The following is a 17284-nucleotide window of genomic DNA, read 5'->3' as shown; positions in this document are numbered from 1 at the left end:
AATTCCTTTTACTCATCCTAATTACTGAGACAATTCAGCTATGGAAAGAATTATTACATCATATTAACTCTAAGGATTTAAATCAATTCTGAATCTTTTTTTTGGTGTAATAAAGGAGATGGTTATTGATTTCAAGAAAACCTGCACCATTCACCCTTTCTTCATATTGGGAACACAGCAGTGGAAAATACGACCAGTTTCAAACTTCTGGGAGCGCACATCTCACACAACTTCTCATTGTCCCAGAACACAATCTCCACAGTCAAGAAAGTTCACCAATGCCTCTACTTTCTGATGAGGGTGAGGAGAGCTGGTCTATGCAAACCAATATGACCAGTGGAGAGCATTCGAACATGCTGCATGGTTGTGTGATACAGAAACTGCACTGTGGCAGACAGGAAGGCTCTACACAGGAAGTCAAAATTGCCCAACACCAGTCTACCTGACCATCAAGGACTATAAAGGGTAAAAGAGAGTCGAAGGTAGATATAGAACCAATACAAAATGATGCTGGAGATATTGTAATGAGAGATGCAAAGATGGCAGAGGAACTGAATGCGTATTTTGCATCAGTCTTCACAGTGGAAGACGTCTGCTGTATACCAGACATTCAAGAGTGTAAGGGAAGTGAAGTTTGTGCAGTGAAAATTACGAATGAGAAGGTGCTCAGGAAGCTTAATGGTCTGAGGGTGGATAAATCATCTGTACCTGATGGAATGCACCCTCGGGTTCTGAAGGAAGTAGCTGGAGAGATTGCGGAGGCAAGAATCGATAGATTCTGGCATTGTACCAGATGACTGGAAAATTGCAAATGTTACTCCACTATTTACGAAGGGTGGGAGGCTGCAGAAAGGAAAGTATAGACCTGTCAGCCTGACATCAGTGGTTGGGAAGTTATTAGAATCCATTGTTAGGGATGAGATTACAGAGTACCTGGAGGCACATGACAAGATAGGCCAAGGCCATCATGATTTCCTGAAAGAAAAATCCTGCCTGACAAACCTACTGCAATTCTTTGAGGAAATTACAAGCAGGGTAGACAAAGGAGATGCAGTAGACGTGGTGTACTTGGATTTTCAGAAGGCCTTTGACAAGGTGCCACACATGAGGCTGCTTAGCAAGATAAGAGCCCATGGAATTACAGGGAAGTTACTAGCATGGGTGGAGCATTGGCCGGTCATCAGAAAATAGAGAGTGGGAATAAAGGGATCCTATTCTGGCTGGCTGCCGGTTACCAGTGGAGTTCCACAGGGGTGGTTGGGACTGCTGCTTTTTACAATGTATGTCAATAATTTGGACTACGGTATTAATGGATATTTGGCTAAATTTGCTGATGATACAAAGATAGGTGGAGGAGTGGGTAGTGTTGACGAAATAGAGAGCCTACACAGAAACTTAGATAGTTTAGGGGAATGGGCAAAGAAGTGGCAAATGAAATACAATGTTGGAAAATGTATGGTCATGCACTTTGGTGGAAGAAATAAACAGACAGATTATTATTTAGATGGGGAGAGAATTCAAAATGCAGAGATGCAAAGAGACTTGGGAGTCCCTGTGCAGGATACTTTAAAGGTTAACCTCCAGGTTGAGTCGGTGGTGAAGAAAGAAAATGCAATGTTGGCATTCATTTCTAGAGGTAAAGAATATAAGAGCAGGGATGTGATGTTGAGGCTCTGTAAGGCACTTGAGACCACACGGAGTATTGTGTGCAGTTTTGGGCTCCTTATTTTAGAAAGAATATACTCACATTGGAGGGGGTTCAGATAAGATTCACGAGAATAATTCCAGGAATGAAAGGGTTACCGTATGAGGAACGTCTGGCAGCTTTTGGGCTGTATTCCCTGGAGTTCAAGAGAATGAGGGGGGATCTCATAGAAACATTCCGAATATTAAAAGGCCTGAACAGATTAGATATGACTAAGTTATTTCCCATGGTAGGGGAGTCTAGGACAAGAGGGCATGACTTCAGGATTGAAGGATGTCCATTTAGAACTGAGATATGGAGAAATTACTTTAGTCAGAAGGTGGTAAATCTGTGGAATTTGTTGCCATGAGCAGCTGTGGAGGCCAAGTTATTGGGTGCATTTAAGGCAGAGATAGATAGGTTCTTGATTAGCCAGGGCACCAAAGGGTATAGGGAGAAGGCAGGGGAGTGGGCATGACTGGAAGAATTGGATCAGCCCATGATTGGATTGCAGAGCAGACATGATGGGCCAAATGGCCTACTTCTGCTCCTATATCTTATAGTCTTATGGTCTAACATCCTCAGAGTGCAGTGCATGAGTACAAAATACAGGGCTGAAATATTTGCTGACTCTCTGACAATCTCGTGGAAAGTAGCCTCTGGCCTGATTGAATATGTGGCAAACCCATACCCAAAGCACTCATAGATATCCCATCAGCAGCATGGGTTTGAACCCCGAGGGGTCTTAACACTTACACAGGTAGACAAGGTTCCCACTTCTCTGTTACTGCCTTCATGCTAATTTGAGGTGAAGAATAGTGAGTGTTGGACACATCTTTGTGGGACATCATTACTGTGCAGAACCAGTACCTTTTGATACCAGTCCCTCATGTATTCAAATGTAAACAATTCACCATTCATCCTATAGTCAGCCCACAGATACCAACGTGGTACAGCACTTTATCAAAGAGTTGTTGAAATTCACATTTTTTTAAAAAAGATTAACCTTAGTGATGATAAAGCTACATTTTACAGATCCCTTGCTATTCTCTAGCAACCATGCAATTCATCTGTAAACATACAATTTAACATCTTGCCTAAACTGGCCCAAGCTTTGGACCTGTTTCAAAATTACTGAGTCTTTTAAACAGAAGCACTGATCGGAGGTCTCTCTGGTCTGTATAAGTAATCACAACCCTTAAAACTGTTAAATATGAGGCATTGTTTTGCATAGAACAGTCCCTTCCTCCGCTTGGGGGGGGGGGGGGGTGGTGATTCCATCAGGGCCAGCTGGCCAATCTGCTTTCAGACCTTATTCTATCTAGTATAATACCAAACCTCTCATGCTCTATCTGTTTGTGACCTCCAATTAGCGCAAACAGTGCATTACAGCAGCATTTTTTTGGCTAAATCGAATTAAAATGCGCTAACTTACAGAATGCATGCAAAGTTTAGGGTTTATTATTCGTATAAAATTGCTCATTTGCAAAAATCAACAGGCTCCCTTTTAATCCGAGAGCCAATCTGCCATCATAGAAATCAGGACACGACAGCCCGAAGCATGCGACACCTACCGGAGCAAAAGGGCAGGGCAGCTCTATTTCGAGGGGTCACATTCTGTTGATCACCATCAGCATGTGCAGGATTGGGACAGATCTAACTGCCACCCATCAATAAGAGATAATTAAATCTTATTGTACTGACGTACTTCGAGACACCCCATAAAACCCTTTGCTGCAGTCAAAGGGCAGTGGTGACTATATCACATCCATTTAGGAGAGCGCCAACAACATCATCGAGAATAATCAGCATACTTTGGTGTTACTGCTTTGTATCTTCTATCCAATATTAGAGTGAAAAAAATGGTTAGCCTAATTATGCCGCGTGGTCAAGAGATGACGCCAAATGTCATTGGGAAGCGGCAAGGAGAGGGAGAGAACAAGAATTGGATCAGGCCAGGGCTGCATGACTCCAGGATCAAAGCGTCAGGACAAAAAAAGATGAGAGAAGAGACACAGGAGGAGAGGCATGCAATTCTCCAGGATCAGAGACAAACAACAAACAGAAGAGATGAAGAGATGGGGGATGAAAGGACTGCACATCTCCAGAATGACAACAAGATGCACAAGGGTGGCAGATAGACCAGAAATGAAGCCATCAAAAGTGTCCTTCGTTAAATGAGGAGCAGCTATATTTGCTTTGCTACACGTCATTCTTCTTTAATAAACTGTGGTTTTCTACTTCAGTTTCCAAAGCAAAGTGATACCAATAGCATTCAGGAAAATTTGATGTCCATTCTGGTCACATCAGACTGCACTACCCTTCTCTCAAAGAGTGCCCCAACGGGTCACCCCGTTGTCTTGCTGAGGGCTATTTCTGCATCCACTTCAATACATTCAGGTGTTCCCCTCAGGGCATTGAGCATGTGAAAGTATTTGCTGACAATGGCATCAATCAGGCAGCATCAATGGAGGGGAATAAACAGCTGATGGTTCGGACTGAGACTCCATCAAACGTTTATTCCCCTCTGATGTTGCCAGACCTGCTGGGTTCCTCCAGCATTTAGTAGGTGTTCCTCAAGATTTCGAGCAACTGTTGAATCTCTTGTCTTTCTCTCTTTATTTTTGACTTCGTTGCTTGAGCAGCAGGATTGTATTCCAGCACAAGGAGTAGCTTAGGGTGTGAATTCTTACCTCTTCTATTTACTACTGTGTACTGTATCTCAAAATAAAGTCTGGTCGTCAATAGATTAAAGATGTATTGCACAAAAGAAGAGTGTTTCCAAGCAATTTGCGGTCTGACTTCAATTGGCAGATGGAGATGAACTGAACGTGCACAGACTATATTTGTTTCTCCTGTTGTCCTGATTTTTATCTGAAGCAGCACTGAAGTTCCAGGTTAGGACATGCTCTTTCCTTTAGATTTCCATTTGAGCTTTTCCCAACAGCCTGGGGCTAAATCTGCTGACACATTGCATTTGTATTATGGTGTGGGCAACTCCTCATTAGACCTGATTGCTCAACACAATTATTTAACACTGTGGTTATTGTTTGTAATGATACATGTTTCAATTGGTGTTACAATGATTAGTTGTATAATCCTTCAGTGTTATGCCTACAGGTGTGCTAACCACATTCATTTTCTGTTAGATTTCCTCTACTTATTTCGGAGGCATTAAACTTGAGCAAAATGAGGTACCTAATGGTACCTAATTTCAGTGCCTAATGGACGACTGGCAGAAAGAGTAGGAATTTACTGTTATATAAATTGTAAAATTACCACAATGTTAGGTAACTTCTTCCATAACTGAACAGGCAAGGGGAAGAATGAAAGAAAAACACAAGATTCAAAATTCTTTATTGCCATTCTTCAGTACAAGTGTAAAGGAGACTGAAATGATTGTGATCCAGATCCAATGCAGCATTAAAAAGCACAATAAACAAAACGAGTACATATATAAAAGCAATGTACAACTGTTATATACATAGACTAATTGTCTGTACATAAAGTGATGCTAAATAATGTGTATGTCATGGTGGTAGGTGCTAGTGGGGTGGTTTAGCGGGTGGAAGTATTGATCAACTTTAGTGCGGGGGGGGGGGAAGAATACCTGCTTTTGAGTCAAATGGTCCTGGTGTGGATGCTGTGCAGCCTCTGTTCTGATGGGAGTGAGACAAACAGTCTGTAAGCAGGGTCTGCAAGGTCCTTCATGCCATTGCTAACTTTTTTCCAGCACCTTTCTGTACATAAGACCATAAGATACAGGTGCAGAGGTGGGCCATTCGCCCATCAAGTCTGCTCTACCATTCAATCATAGACTGATCCAATTCTTCCAGTCACCCCCAAACCCCTGCTTTCACCCCATACCCTTTGATGCCCTGGCTAATCAAGAACCTTTCTATCTCTGCCTTAAATACACCCAATGACCTGGCCTCCACAGCCGCCTGTGGCAACAAATTCCACAGATTATTCCTCTGTTATTGAACCAGCACTGACCTGCTTGGTGCCTGCCATGGTCAACGGCAAAGAGATATGCTGGACAAGGAAGTTACTCCGAGCTGTGATATAATCCTTTCGCTAGCTCATAGCATCTCGCATTTTAAGCCACTAGGTGTGTTCTGAAGCCAGTCTGTTGAAAACCCCACACCAACGAGTTGGAAAATGTCCTCTGTATATGGAGAAGCCTTCATCTCCATAAGGATCTTGCTATTGCCACTCCTAGTAATACCGTTAGTGCATTTTCAACAGACATCTGGTGAAGTAGTTTTACATCCCACATCGGCTCAATCGTTTGTGTTACATATGGCCGAAACAGTTCAGCTTGTTGCTGACCACTTATGTCACCAACAGATAACAGGACCCAGCCAGTCCCGTCAGTGGCAGTAGTACAAAGCCAGTTTTCTTCCTCAGTAATAAATTCTGCCACCCAGAATAATCCATACCCTTGCATTTCCAGTTGCCCTTCAACATGTACAGTACCAATTCATAAAGGACAGTCAGCTACTTGACATCAGAATCTTTCTCAGAGGCTTAACCAAAAACCAGTCTGTCCCCCTCCATACCTCTGGTGGATGCATCTTGCTTGAGAAACAGAATACATGCTAAAACAACGATGGCTGAATCAGTATTAAAAACAGGATTCTGTAACAGTGCCAGGTTAGTGATGGACACATCAGTGAGACAACACTCTCATTTTAGGCATGTCTTTGTATTTTATGAGATTGTCAAATCAGATACTAAGGGGCAAGTTATTAAACTAATGATCTGGACCTACAAGTACAAAATTTAAATTATGGTAATCAATCAAATCCAGAATAAATTGCTAACATCGGTAATGGTTACCATGCAACTACTAAATCATTAAAAATACATCTAGTTTCTAATACCATCTAGGAGAGAAAATCTGCTATTCCTACTTGTTCTGAAGTCTTGTGACTTTACACCCTATAACTCGCAGCACTGGAGTTAACGGCAATTAGGAATATAAAATGGTCTTGATTCTTATACTAACACTCCACAAATGAATTCAGGGTAGATTTGGATATACAACTACAATAGGTTTCAACTCAACAATACAGTATTCCTCTGTCATTGTTACAGTATATTTCATTTGATTCTACTATGGCTAATATTCTATTATGGACTTAGTGAGCATGCCCACAAGAAAATAAATCTCAGTGTTGTACATGGTCACATACATGTACTTTGACAGATACTTTATTGATCCCAAAGGAAATTACAGTATCACAGTAGCATTACAAGTGCACAAATATTAGAGGAGAAGTAAGAAAGAATAAATATGTTACCTCAAGCAGCTGAACAGGTCATCACTTTCCCAGCTCTAGGTTGACTCATTATAGAGCCTGATGCCAGAGGGTAAGAATGACCTGACAGCGCTCTTTGGAGTAATAAATTTACTTTAAACTTTGACTTTTCATTCCAGTTTTTTTTCAATAAATAGCTATATCACTTCAAGATTCAAATCTCTAGAATTTTAACCACTCTGTTAGTGCCCCCAACTAAACACAGATATCGCATCAGTAAACTTGAAAAGGAACGATGGGCAAAATGAACCTGTAACACAAATATTGTAGTTTTATTCTCCACCAGACTCAAATCCCAGTTACAGTGAGAGTAACTGCTCGACACCAAGAAGCCCTGCTCTGAATGGAGTCATTGAGGATCACGTGGAGAGCTCTCTACCGACCAGCAACACCCTCGGACCAGGTCTGACCGAGAAAAAGTTTAATGCAATGGCTACATTGGGGCATCACGGTAGCATAGTGGTTAGCACAACACTTTACAGCAACAGTGACTCAGGTTCAATTCCTGTTGCTGCCTGTAAGCAGTTTGTACATTCTCCCTGTGACCATGTGGATTTTCTCCCACGGACTACGGTTTCCTCCCACAGTCCAAAGACCAAAGTTAACTGGTCATTGTAAACTGTCCCGTAATTAGGCTTTACTTAAATTAGGGGTTGCTGGGCAGTACAGCTCAATGGTCTGGAAGGGGTTACTTGACGCTGTATCTTAAAGTGTGCAAGTTCGATACCCTGTGGGACTATTGCAACCAACTTGTTCTCTCATATGCTATCTCAAGTTGAAAACACATCCCCACTTCTTTACTCCCACTGAATTTAAATCCTGGAACTCATTCACTATCAGGACTGCATCAATCCTTCTAGTGGTTCAGCCACACATTTTCAAGGACACAAGATCTATGCCACCATTAATAATAGATACATTTTCATACTTTTCCTGAATTTAAAGCAGGTAACAGTTTTACTCATTACCAAACTTGTGATGTACTGACCCAAAAAAAAATCCCTCAGTGTTCTGATTGAAGAATGCACTGATTAAAAATTGCTTAATTCTGTAAAGTTGTCAACCAGTCAATTCTGTAGAGTTTTATCATTTGGCAGCTACAAGTAAAAGGTCAAGGAGAAACAGATAGGGGGACATCTCCCCCCCTCCCCGCCATAGCTGATTCTACCATTCTCCTCTGACATACAAAGCCTTACAAAAATGTTGATGTTTCAAACATAAGACCAAAGAAATTAAATGTATAACAAGCTTTCAAATGCACACTGCATAACTAAATAAACATTCACAAAAATTCGAGAAGGATATCTGTTCTTGATTTTGTACAGGTTCCCTCAGTAATCACTTCAATACAGTTGCATTCGATGACTATATTAATGGTTGGCAACTTTTCAATAATACATTGATACACATATCAAAATATGGAAGCAATAAGAGATCACAACCCCTGAATCATCAAAGATTTCATATTGCTGGTTGTTCCTGTTGGTACTTAGCTTCATTTTGTTCCAATCAGCAGAGGCCCAATTACATGAATGACTTGGTAAATGGCTCAATTTCAAACCCAAGCCAACAAATTCACAAAGCAAGCAGAATAATGTATCAGCTGGACATCTTACCAACCTTTCCTCAGTCATGTGAGAAAGGTCTTCATAATTTTCTTCGGTCTGTGTCATTCCAGAGCTGTGAAACAACAAATAAACATCACTGTATATGCTGCAATATCTAACTTAACACAATACACCATTATGGTATTGATATACACACACCTGACTGTATAGCCAAACACTCAAGCTATCACATCAAGTTCACTGATAACTCAACAGTGTAAGGCTCTTCACCAACACCTATGAGGCAGCCAGCCTACAGAGAGATGGTGGAAGAGCTCAAGGCCTGGTACCAGGCAAAAAACCTGATCCTTAATGTCAGTGAGACAAAGGAGATGGTTATTGACTTCAGGAGAACTCAGACCTCACACCCCTCTTTACATTGGCAGCACAGCAGTGGAAACTACAAGCAGTTTCATACTCCTGGGAGTGCACATCACAGATAACCTTTCGCGGTTTCAGAACAAAGCTTATGCAGTCAAAGCTCACCAACACCTCAACTTTCTGAGGAGGCTGAAGAGAGCTAGACTTTGCACATCCATTCTCAGGTCATTTTACAGGTGCACTGTAGAGAGCATCCCGACAAACTGCATCACTGCTCGGTACAGAAACTGCACTGCAGTAGTCAAAATGCCCAACACATCACTGGCACTAGCCTACCCGCCATCAAGGACACTTATACAGAAAGGTCCCCCCAAAAAAAGGAAGAAAAAGAGCCAGTAACGTCACGAAGGATCGCATGCACCCTGCTCATGGCCTGTTTCTCCCACTTCCATCAGGGAAGAGGCTAGGTAGCATCCATTCCAGGATCATCAGATTCAAAAACAGCTACTTTCCCCAATCAGTAAGACTGATCAACAGTTCCAACCACTAACTTCACCACTACTTTATTATTTCCTGTCAGTCATCTTATGTACATCCTAGCATCACTTTATGGACATACAATGTATATAAGCTATCTTACATATTTATATTTGTGTATTATTTATTATCTTTTGGGTTTGTTTTGTGCTGCATCAGATCCAGAGTAACCATTATTTATTTTTCCTGACACTTGTGTACAGGAAACGACATTAAACTGCCTTGAATCTTGACACTGCTAATCAAATGCAAATAGCTTACTACTCTGTCAATGTCTTTAAAATAGATCACCTGATTATTATCACATCTCTATGCAAGCTCATTGAGAGCAAATTGGCTGCCACATCTTCCACCCAGCACCTCAGAGGTGCCATTTAAGGTGTAAAGATGAGAAATACATTGAAAGCATCAGATTGGGCTGCATCACAGCTTGGTCTGACAGCTACCCTGCTCAAGGCCGCAGGTGCGGACACCGGGCAGTCAGCACATCATGAAAACCAGCTGCCCCTCCATGGACTCTGACTACACTTCTCACTGCCTCATTAAAGCAGCCAATACAATCAAGGATCCCATTTGCTCTGGCACATTCCCTCTTCACTTTCTCCCATCAAGGCAAAGATTGAAAGGGCATATCACCAGACTCATGGACAGCTTCTATCCCACTGAGTTATTGAAGTCCCCCCCCCACCCCATGTACAATAAGATGGACTTTTGAACTCACAATCAACCTTGGTATGGCCTTGCAGTTTGGGGTGACACAGAAGCACAACGCTATTATAGCCTCAGTGACCCAGGTTCAATTCCCACCACCGTACACAAGTAGTTTGTACATTCTCCTTGTGACCTCCAGGTTCTCTCCCACGTTGCAAAGATGTATGGGTTACTAGGTTAATTGGTCACACGGCTGTAACTGGGCAGCACAGGCACGTTGGGCTTGAAGGGCCAGCCTGTTGCTATGCAGTGTTTCTAAATCTCTACTTGTCCACCTTAACTGCACTTTCTCTGTAATGCAATACTTTATTCTTCACTTTCTTTATTGCTTTTCCCTTGTCCTTCCTCAATGAGTTGATATAATAAGTAAATTACCCATATGGATGGTATAAAGTACAGATTATCACTGTACCTCAGTACAAGTGACAATAAGCCAATGTACCAAAAGGATATAAAAGTGCTTTTATAAATGCTTTAATAGATCATTTATCATTCTTTTAATTTATCTTTTAGATTGTTTCCCTTAAAGAATAAGGTAAGTGCAATACATTCAAGGACCAAAATGATCTTCCTGTAACACCTCAAGTAGTTTGCTAGGTTGAGAGAAACTGCCTTTTTCTTTAATTATGTGGACAGCCAGAGGCTTTTTCCCCCAGGGCTGAAATGGCCAACACAAGGGGGCAGTTTTAAGGTGCTTGGAAGTAATTACAGAGGGGATGTCACACAGAGAGTGGTGGGTGCGTGTTATGCACTGCCCGCGACGGTGGTGGAGGTGGAACAATAGGGTCCTTTAAGAGACATGGCGCTTAGAAAAACAGAAGGCTATGTGACAGGGAAATCCTAGGCAGTTTCTAGAGTAGGTTACATGGTCAGCACAATATTGCGGGCTGAAGGGCCTGTAATGTGCTGCAGATTTCTGTGTTCTATCATAGCAATTGTCCAATGGTCACATTCAAAAACTGAACGCTTATTTTAAAACCATATTTTGTGACTTGAAGTGATTCACAAGTTGTCTAATTTTTTTCACCAGATCCCATCATTAGGACTGTACACAGAAATGACTGTAAAAGTGAACAAATCAATATTTGTCATTTTCTCATCTGTGTGTGTATATCTAGCTACTCCCCCAACAAGGGTCAAGGAAAGGAGAGAAGCAGCGTGAACTCCAGTAAGCCTCCATTCCCACTGCCCTTTTCATTACCTCAGCTGGGTTCAATGAAAACAGCAGCCAGCCAGCGTCTTTCCCAGAGAGGGGAGCGCCAGGCAAAGTGCCTCTTATTTGAAAATAATTCTTTGCATTAAACCTCTATGTATTGAACCCCTAATCCTTGGGAAACTGTGCATCTTGTTTGGAACAGGAGAAAAAGCCTCAGGTCACCTTCTAAAATTTAAGTCAAATGCGGGAACTGCCCTCGTGTGTCATTCTGAAATGGTCTTTTTCCAAACATGGTTGAGTTTTAGTTTGGCCCGGGCAGTCCGTCGTTGATCCGCGGTGACTTTCGTGCCACAGAATTAATTACTATCAATAGATCAAAGACTAATCTGCAGAAAAGTCCAGGTCCAACATAGCAGATAGGAGATCTTTGATCTACCGCTTCCTTATCTCGAGCTGGATTCTTCGCCATCTATCCGCCCGCCCCCCAACAACACACACACAAAGCCCCTTTGATGTTGCCAGGCAAGTTTGTAATCAAATCAACCTTTTTAAGTGGCCCTGCAGTCTTCAGATTCCGAAGTATCGATGCACCACATCAAACGACCCGGTGACCAGATTCATCATGGGCAGAGCTCCTTGGCCGCTGCCCGCACGTTAAATCTGCAAACAGTCTGCTGGAAGAACTCAGCGGGTCGTGCAGCATCTGAGGGGGAGGGAACTGTCGGCCTTTCGGGTCGAAGTCCTTCATTAGAACCGATGCAGTTGCTGTCTGACCCCGAGTTGCTCCTCCAGCAGTTTTGTCCGTTACTCGAGCATCAGCCGTTTTTCTTTACGTACGCGTAACAGCCCTTTCGTGAAACCGCCCCAGGGACTAGACGGGCCTCGGTTACCCAGGAACTGTCCCGAGTTTAACTACAGCAGCCTCCTGCTCTTCCCCCTCTCCCAACAAGATGCACAGGTCACGTACACCGATCTGCTAATCCAAGCAGATGTCAGAAACTCCCATCTCCCCAGATCGCATTCAGTCTCTGCTCTGATTCGCTCCGCGGCGAATCGTGGCAAGAAAAGAGCAGATTGCGACGTTATATTTTCCTATGAGCGTACCCGCCTGTGCAAATTTCCAGATGAAAGGAACCCCTCTCTTCCTCTATTGTTCGTCCCCGGGAGCACTCGAACCTCAGTGCTCCGGTCTGTCGGTTCCGCACCCCCTCACCGTTGCTCCCGGTACGGGAACCCATCCCCGAAACGCTCTAGGCAGCTGGAGCAGAGACTGCGAGCGGGGCTCCATTCATTCACTCGATGCCTTCGGCACTCGGTGCATCCTATCCCCGGGACAAAGTCGGTCCCCAGCTTCTGGATGGCTCCCTCTCTCACACACGTACATACTTGCAGCGATTGCCCAGGCTGCAAACTTTCACCCCAGCTTCTTCGCGCCTTTCAGTTTACTATGGTGGATTTTCAGCCTCCGGTCCTCTAGCTTCGGGATTTGAATTATATTAAAAAAAACCTCGCACCAGTCCCTCACCTTCTGACAGTACAAACTTCCCAGCCTACCGGGCGGGCAAAGCGTTCCTGACACCGTCCCAGTCTCGGCGCTCGCGCCTTCTCACACTCCGGGTTCGCTGTTACCGCAGTACATCTCCTTGCCTTGGCATTCAGCTCCAAGACTCAGTCCAGCCTCACTTACCTTTTACCCCGGGGTAAGAGAGGGCTCTTCTCGCTTACTCCACCTCGATGCCCTCTCTTCGCCGCTCTAAGCGCTTCAATGAGTGGTCTTCACCGAGCAGACCGCCCTCTTTCCCACCTCCTTTCTTTACTCTCCCAAAACACATGCAGGCTGGGGTGGAATCCAATGAAGTCATTGCTCCGCCTCCGCCTCCCCTCCCCTCCCCTCCCCCTCCCTCCGGGCACGGGGGGAGTTCCCCGCGAGACTGACTTGCAACCAGCTCAGCTGGGAAACGCTGTGTATCCGTGTAGTTCAGTCAGTCAGGGGAAAATCAATAAAAAAGCCCTGGTTCGAGTTACTTGTATGTATGTGACATACATGGAAATATAATTTAGGAATATTGAGGATAAAATGGTCTATTCCAACGTTTTGATTACTGATTATTGACTGCAGCTGCAGGAAAGGCCGAAATACCGTTACACTTTGACGATAAGTTTTATTTCCAGATGATGCTTTTCAAGTTCTGCTTAAAATGACAACTTTCCTTCGGCAGAAAATATGCTGCAAGAAACTACGTTTATGTGCCAGGAAATGAAAGGAACAGCGAGGGTTCTGGTGTGGCATGGGTTGTGATTAAGTAAATTTACTGAACAGCAGCCCGTTTGACCAAACACCTCAATCAGTGTTATGGCAAACCAAAAGTCGCCTTTTTACCTATAAAAAGAGATAATATAAAATCACACCTTGACTTTTCTAATCCCTATAAATTTTTACCCTCAAATCATCCCAAATTTCTTCTTCAACCTGAAACATTAACTGTTTCTTTTTCCACAGATGCTGCCTGACCCGCTGAGTGTTTCCAGCATTTCCTGGTTTGTTTCATAATTACAGTACCAGATGTTTTTGACTTTCCATGCCAAATCCCATTACCCTTTCAAGCACCCAATATATTCCCAATTATATTCTTCAAAGTTGACATGGTTCCTGTTCCAATCATTCATCCTAGAAGTGCACTCCAGCATTTCACAGTTCTCAGTGTGAAGTGAAATTATCCACACTCTTTCAGATCTCCTCCATTACAGCAAGTTGGTTCTTAAGTCTGCAGTCCGCAATCTGCTGCCCTTCCTACTTGGTAAGGTTTGTTTGTCTTATTATGTCTTAATGTGTGTGAAGATCACCAGCTAACGCACAGAAAAGGGGAAGCAGAACAGTCTAGTCTTGATGCCTCCGTAGAAAGACTGGTGAAAAGGGTGAAATATATTTAGGACTTTGCGAGCACAATGTTTTGAACCAGCTAGATGCAGCACAATGTAATGTCTGATGTTTCTAAAATTAATTCAATATATTAAAACACATTAAATATGAGCACGATAATGGAGTCTTCCAAGTTAATGACAAAAGAAAGACAATTGAGAAAAGCCAATATCTACTATGACGAGTGTCTTGAACTGAAACTCTGCTTCTTGTTTTTTTCACATACATATTCTTCTGAAGTGTCATAATTCAGAAGTTTTTGCTTTTGTCTTGAGTTTCCAGTGTTATGATTTTGTTTTTTTTATTTCTACGAGTTACATGTTTCAATTTTATAAGCACCATGTTCCTTTCTTTCATACAGGAAAATGATGTTTTCCTATATGAAAGAAAGTGCTACTGCCACTTCTCTGCAGTGTCAAAAAGAGTTGTAGTTGTGAAACTTCTTTTGACCAAGTTCTTCCTGTTATGTGACATATAAGGTGTAATCTTTGCAACTTTACCCCTGCAATGGTCAAGTGTTGTGATGATGCTGACATGTAGTGTTGTTGCCATGAAACCTATGTGTCAGATGGCTAGCTAATCTTGCGGTCTGCTAAAACTTGCTAGAATCATGCTTGTGGTTAAGTTGTTCATTAAGCGCCCCTCAACAGTGACGGGAGTCTACATATCAAGGAAAAGAAGGGAGTTGAGTGAGATAATAAAGTGAGTCCATGAGCAATGTAACAGCCTGTGAGAGAATGATTACTCAAAGCTCTGCAGTCTGCAGAGGTAGGAGTACATCATTGGTCATACTCATTTAGTCTGCTATGTTTGGTTGACTGTTAGTTCAGCTAATTTGTCACTTAGCTTGTAACTTATTCCATAGTCTCAAAAGTGGTCACCCAAGGGAGAAATAGAGCAGCAGAATTTGAGTCATATATCCTATTTATTTAGGGTTAATTTCAACTGCTCACATACAATTCCCAATTATAAAAGAATAAAGTGAATACATCCAGCAGCCATGTGCTTGATAAACAGTATCTGCCTCAGAATCATGTTTAATATCACTGGCATTTATCATGAAATTTGTTGTTTTGCATTAATAAAAACTATAAATTACAATAAGAATTATACATAGAAAAGAAAATTAAATTAAGTAATTACTTCAAAAAGAGGAAAAAAATACTGAGGTAGTGTTCGTTGGCTCATTGTCCATTCAGTGATCGGATGACGGAGGGGAAGGAGTTGTTTCTGAAACGCTGAGTGTGCCTTTAAAGAGAGTCTTTATCATACGTGATAAATTGTCAAATTCATTTCTATAGGTAACATTGATGATAGTATGATTAAAAGTTATGTGTTGACTCTGTTTGCTACATCCTACTTCATGAGAAGATGGTGCGGGATAAAAAATCAACAAGAATCAAGGATCAATTCACCATATACGTTAACATACATTTGGAATTTGTTGCTGCGCGTTGGTGCGAAAAGCAACAAAAGTAACATTGAACAATAATAAAGAATTTCAAAAAATAAAGTTAGAGGACAAATTACAGATATTGAATAAAAAGTGCCGAAATGTGCAAATACCAACATGCATTTACAATGTAAACAGCATTATAAAAAGTGGATTAAAGTGTTTACAGTGCAATGCATTAACAAGGGTAATAGGGGACAAACTATAATGGTACATCAGATTAACTGCGTGGTTATGTTAGAGTTTGGTATGGTAGATTACCCATTTGGAATTATATTATACAGCACGCAATGGTCTGTGGGATTTAGAGGAGCAAATTTGTAGAGAGATCGCAGACTGTCGTAAGAAACATAAGATTACGAAGAAAGTAGGTGATTTTAACTTTCCATGTATTGACTGGAACTCCCATACTATAAAAGGGCTGGATAGGAAAGAGTTTGTCAAATATGTTCAGGAAAGTTTCTTTATTCAGTACACAGAAGTCCCAATTAGATAGAACACAATACTAGATCTTCCCTTAGGGAATGAGACAGAGTAGGTGACAAAAGTTTGTGTAGGAGAACACTTTGTATCTAGCGATCATAATCCAATTAGTTTCAAAGCAATTATGGAAAAGGACAGGTCTGCTCCTTGGGTTGGTATTCTAAATGGGAGAAAGGCCAATTTTGATGCAATCAGTAAGAATCTGGCAAGGATAAGGTTTAGTGAAGCTTGGTTTTCAAAAGATATTGAGGCCCTGGTTAAGCAAAAGAAGGAGGTGAACAGCAAGTATAGGCAGGTAGGAACAAATGAAGTACTTGAGGAGTATTAGAAATGCAAGGAACACTTAGGAAGAAAATCAGGAGGGCTAAAAGTTGGCATAAGGTGGCTCTGGTAGACAGTTTTAAGGAGAATCCTAAGGGCTTCTACAGATATATTAAGAGCAAAAGAATAGCAAAGGATAAAAGAAGATCAGAGAGATATTTATGGCTGGAGCCAAGAAGAGAAAGGGTAAACCTTGAATGGATTTTTTGCATCTGTATTTACTCGGGGCACGGACACAGAGCCTGTAAAAGTGAGGCAAAGCAGCAGCAAGGTCATGGACGCCGTACAGATTACAGAGGACAAGGTGTTTGCTGTCTTGAGGCAAATTATAAATCCCCAGGGTCAGACAATGCGTTCCCTCGGATCCTGTGGGAGGCATATTCAAAAATTGCAGGGGCCCTAGCAGAGATCTTTAAAACATCCTTTGCCACGGGTGAGGTGCTGGTGGATTGCAGGACAGCCATTATTGTTCCATTGTTTAAGAAAGGCTCTAAGAATAAGCCAGGAGATTATAGGATGGTGCGCTTGACATCAGTAGTGGGAAAGTTATTGGGAGGTTTTCTAAGGGACCGGATATACAAGTATTTGGATAGACATGGACTGATTAAGTATTGTCAACATTGCTTTGTGCGTTCTAGGTCACATCTAACCAATCGTATAAAGATTTTCAAGGAAGTTACCAGGAAAGTTGATGATGACAAGGCAGTGGATGCTGTCCACATGGACCTTAGCAAGGCCTTTGACAAGGTCCCCCATGGGAGGTTGGA

At 42.2% G+C, this 17284-nt stretch overlaps 1 protein-coding gene across 5 annotated transcripts in view; it reads right to left on the bottom strand.

Annotated features, from left to right (window-relative positions):
* Positions 1–13175, bottom strand: part of lhfpl2b (LHFPL tetraspan subfamily member 2b) — a 204328-nt gene extending 191153 nt beyond the window's left edge. For 4 of the 5 annotated variants that reach the window (XM_072257843.1, XM_072257846.1, XM_072257844.1 and 1 more), the window contains exons 1-2: positions 13028–13175; positions 8629–8688 (exon numbers count right to left, since the gene is read on the bottom strand). The gene's annotated coding sequence lies outside the window, so the exon portion shown is untranslated. Of the gene's footprint in view, positions 1–8624; positions 8689–13027 lie in introns of all 5 variants that reach the window. The other variant, XM_072257845.1, reaches the window with a different exon arrangement.
* Positions 13176–17284: the final 4109 nt, after the last annotated feature.

Source organism: Mobula birostris, chromosome 5, assembly GCF_030028105.1.
Source record: "Mobula birostris isolate sMobBir1 chromosome 5, sMobBir1.hap1, whole genome shotgun sequence".
NCBI classification, from domain to species: domain Eukaryota; kingdom Metazoa; phylum Chordata; class Chondrichthyes; order Myliobatiformes; family Myliobatidae; genus Mobula; species Mobula birostris.
Note: the sequence above shows the minus strand (reverse complement) of the source record. Positions and strands in the feature narration are given on the sequence as shown.